This window comes from Elaeis guineensis, chromosome 6 (assembly GCF_000442705.2).
Source record: "Elaeis guineensis isolate ETL-2024a chromosome 6, EG11, whole genome shotgun sequence".
In the NCBI taxonomy this organism is placed as follows: Eukaryota; Viridiplantae; Streptophyta; class Magnoliopsida; order Arecales; family Arecaceae; genus Elaeis; species Elaeis guineensis.
Window position 1 is genome coordinate 105,316,329 of NC_025998.2, and position 4,108 is coordinate 105,320,436.

The 4,108-nt window shown below is 44.8% G+C and overlaps 1 non-coding gene across 1 annotated transcript; it reads left to right on the forward strand.

The window, feature by feature from the left end:
• Nucleotides 1-2,350: 2,350 nt before the first annotated feature.
• Nucleotides 2,351-2,456, forward strand: LOC140858899 (small nucleolar RNA R71). Its single transcript, XR_012142303.1, has one exon. It is a non-coding gene; the product is annotated as a small nucleolar RNA R71 (small nucleolar RNA).
• Nucleotides 2,457-4,108: the final 1,652 nt, after the last annotated feature.

Here is a 4,108-nt window from a genome sequence, read left to right on the forward strand (position 1 = left end):
GCAAGTGGGAAGCAGTTCACCTTCTTCGTTCTCAACCACAGTAATACCTGATTTCTTAGGTACTACTTGAGTGGGACTGACCCATTTACTATCGAATATGGGGTAGATGATTCCAGCATCTAACCACTTTACCACCTCTTTCTTTACTACTTCACGCATGTTTGGGTTCAATCTCCTCTGCATATCTCGATGGGGTTTGGCATGTTCCTCAAAATGAATATGGTGCATGCAAATGGAGGGGTCAATTCTTTTTAAATCGACAATGGACCAACCGATAGCCTCTTTGTGTTCCTTCAGAATACCAACCAATTGTGCTTCCTGATTAGGGGTCAAGTCTGATGCAATGATTGCCGGGAGGGTGTCATTGAGTCCTAGAAATACATACTTGAGCATAGCAGGAAGGGGTTTTAATTCTAACGTAGGTGGTGATTCTAAAGATGGGACTATTGGTGTACTGGCTAATGTGGGCAATGGCTCATACTTGATTATCCATGGAGGAGTGGTTTTATCATGTGGTGTATCCAACAAGATGTTAACTTCTTTCATATATTCCTCAAAGTCATACACTCCAAAGTGAGCCAAGCAAGTATCTAAGGGGTCTGGTGCTAGAATTGTGGATGTTGCATCTTCTATAATATCTTCTAGTTTATCTACTTCGAAGCAACTATCCATTGATGGTCCTTGGGAAGCATCAAACATATTCAGTCTTAGTTTCTTATTCTCAAATGATACGTCCATGACTCCTGTCCTACAATTAATATATGCATTTGCCATAGCTAGGAAGGGTCGTCCTAAGATAATGGGAATTTGTCTGGGGTTGCCACTTAGTTTCATGTCGAGAACCAGAAAATCAACTGAAAAGTAAAACTCATCTACCTTGGTCAAGACATCCTCAAGCATTCCACGTGGTTCCTTAATTGATCTGTCGGCTAACTGCAGTGTGACTGATGTGGGTTTCAGTTCTCCGAATCCAAAAAGTTCATACACCGAACTAGGTAAAAGATTCACACTTACCCCTAAATCCAGAAGAGCTTTTTCAATGTGATAATCTCCTATAACATAGGAAATGATGGGGGCTCCTGGGTCCTTAAGCTTTGGAGGAGTGGCATGTTGGAAGACAGAACTAGCCTGTTCAGTGAGGCATACTTTCTTTAAAATTTGTGATCTAGATTTACGTTTTTGGGTGCACAAATCCTTCAAAAATTTAGCATAAGCAGGGACCTGTTTGATTGCATCTAGAAGGAGAAGATTAATTTGGACTTGCTTAAATAATTCCAACATCTCATCGAGTTTTTCTCCCTTCTTATCTGCAGGGCATCCGAAAATGGGGCTTTAGGCAAGTAAGATGATTCTGGTGCAGTTGGTTCCTTCTCTATTTTCAGGTCCTCCTTGTTCTTGGGTGATTTGGCTTCGGTTAGAGGTTTAGGGTCGGTCTCATTGGTTTTACTAGTGTGTTCAATGACCTTCCCACTTCTCAGAGTCATGATTGATTTGGCATGTTCAGAAAAAACTTCTGGGGTATTAGAGCTCTCGATCACAAATTATCCTCTTGGGTTGCTCTCGGGTTGGCTAGATAATTTTCCTCCTTCCCTCCTACTGAATGCAGTCGCTAGTTGACCTATTTGGGTCTCTAGCTTAGCAATGGATTATGTGTGGAAGTTAAGGGTCTGAGTGTTGACTTCTAATCATTCTAGTGCTTTCAGAATATTTTCCTCAAAAGCTGAGCTGTGACTAGTAGTAGACGGTTGAGGAACATTTTGAAATTGATGGTATGATCCATGCCTATATGTTGGGTCTTGATATTGAGGTCGAGGTATGGCAGGACCAACCACTGGTTGTGGTCTCTAAGAAAAATTTGGATGGTTTCTCCAGCTGGGGTTATAAGTGTTCGAATATGGATCATTTTCTGATCTGCGAGCTTGTTGGACTTGAGCTTGCTGAACCTGCTCATGCACAAACTCAGAAAATTGAGATGCGGCTGGACATTTACTAACAAAATGGTTCGGACTTGCACACAATGCACAAACTTCTTGGATTGAGTTAGGTGGAATCGGAGATTGTCCAGTATTTAGAAGACGATCTAATTTTTGGGACAGTTCATCTACCTTATGATGGATATCTATGGCATTTCCTACTTCATATATTCCACCTCTTTTTGGGTTTAACATGTGTTTATCTCTAATAGAGGCAGACATATGATGTAATGAATTTTCACTTAAAATTTCAAACAGTTGCCATGCCTCATCCTCACTTTTCAGCATGAATGTCCCACCGCATGATGCATCGACCATTTGTCGATGTCTTTCAGAGAGCCCATCATAAAAATATTGGATTAACTGCCACTTGGGTACAGCATGGTGGGAATATTTTCTAATAAGGTCCTTTAATCTCTCCCATGTTTCATGAAATATTTCTCCATCTAATTGGGAAAAACTAGTTATGGCTTTCCTTATTTGATTAGTTTTTCCTATGGGAAAATATTTCTTGAGAAACTCTCCTTGCAGCTGGTCCCAAGTTGATATAGTCATGGAATCCAAAGTATGTAGCCAGTATTTGACTTTGTCCTTAAGTGAGAAAGGAAATAATTTTAACCTAAGAGCATCATTGGAGAAGCTGTGAATTTTGACAATTGAGCATATCTCAAGAAATTCTTCAAGATGTTTATAAGGGTCCTCATTACTAAGTCCATAAAAAGAAGGTAACATTTGGATTATACTGGACTTAATTTCATATTGAGTGGCCTCCACAGGGGGCACTTGAATACAAGGAGAGTAGGTATATGTGGAAGGAGTAAAGTACTCCTTTAGTTGCTTGGGTGGATCATTCTCCTGATTTCGGTCTATATTTTTACGTCTGTTGGCTCTAAAGGTTCTTTCTATTTTTGGATCAAAAGGTTGGATTTCTGATCGTAACAATCTACGGCCAAGCATACACCTTACAATTATATTGTAGAGCAAACACAGAAAATTTTTCTTTTTATAATTGTTGGGTATAAAATACCCCCCAGTCGAAGTTCGTGACAGGAATGACCCTCCGGGGATTCTACTGACTTCCGACCTTCGGCGACATCTCTCCGAACCTCTCTGGCGGCTGAGCCTCCGCAACACTCCCAAGTTTTGCCAATGGATAAGCCCCCACCAGCGTCGACCAGATTCTTCACGATGGACGGACTCCACCCAAGTTTCCATGATGATCGACCACCTTCTAGACTTCGTCCGGACTCCTACGGGAGCTGGACCTCATCCCCGACTCCGGCTGTAGGAAGACTTCGTCTGGACTCCTACGAGAGTCAGACTTCGCCCTCGACTTCAATTGCAGGTAGACTTCGTCCGGACTCCTATGGGAGTCGGACTTCATCCCCGACTTCGGCTGCAAGAGGACTTCGTCCGGACTCCTACGGGAGCCGAACTTCGCCCCCGACTTCAATTGCAGGTAGACTTCGTCCGGACTCCTACGGGAGCCAAACTTCACCCCCGACTTCAATTGCAGGTAGACTTCGTTCGGACTCCTGCGGGAGCCGGACTTCATCCCCGACTCTGGCTACAGGAGGACTTCATCCGGACTCCTACGGGAGCCAAACTTCGCCCGTGACTTCAATTGCAGGTAGACTTCGTTCGGACTCCTACGGGAGCCGGACTTCATCCCCGACTTCAATTGCAGGTAGACTTCGTCCGGACTCCTACGGGAGCCGGCCTTTGCCCCCGACTTCAATTGCAGGTAGACTTCGCCCGAACTCCTACGGGAGCCAGACCTCATCCCCGACTCTGGCTGCAGGAAGACTTCGTCCGGACTCCTACGGGAGCCGGCCTTCGCCCCCGACTTCAATTGCAGGTAGACTTCGTCCGGACTCCTATGGGAGTCAGACTTCGTCCCCAACTTCAATTGCTGGCAGACTTCGTCCGGACTCCTACGGGAGCTGGACTTCATCCCCGACTCTGACTGTAGGAGGACTTCGTCCGGACTCCTACGGGAGCCGGACTTCGTCCCCTACTTCAATTGCAGGTAGACTTCGCCCGGACTCCTACGGAAGCCAGACTTCATCCCCGACTTCGACTGCAGGAAGACTTCATCCAGACTCCTACAGGAGCCAGACTCCGAGCTCCTATTG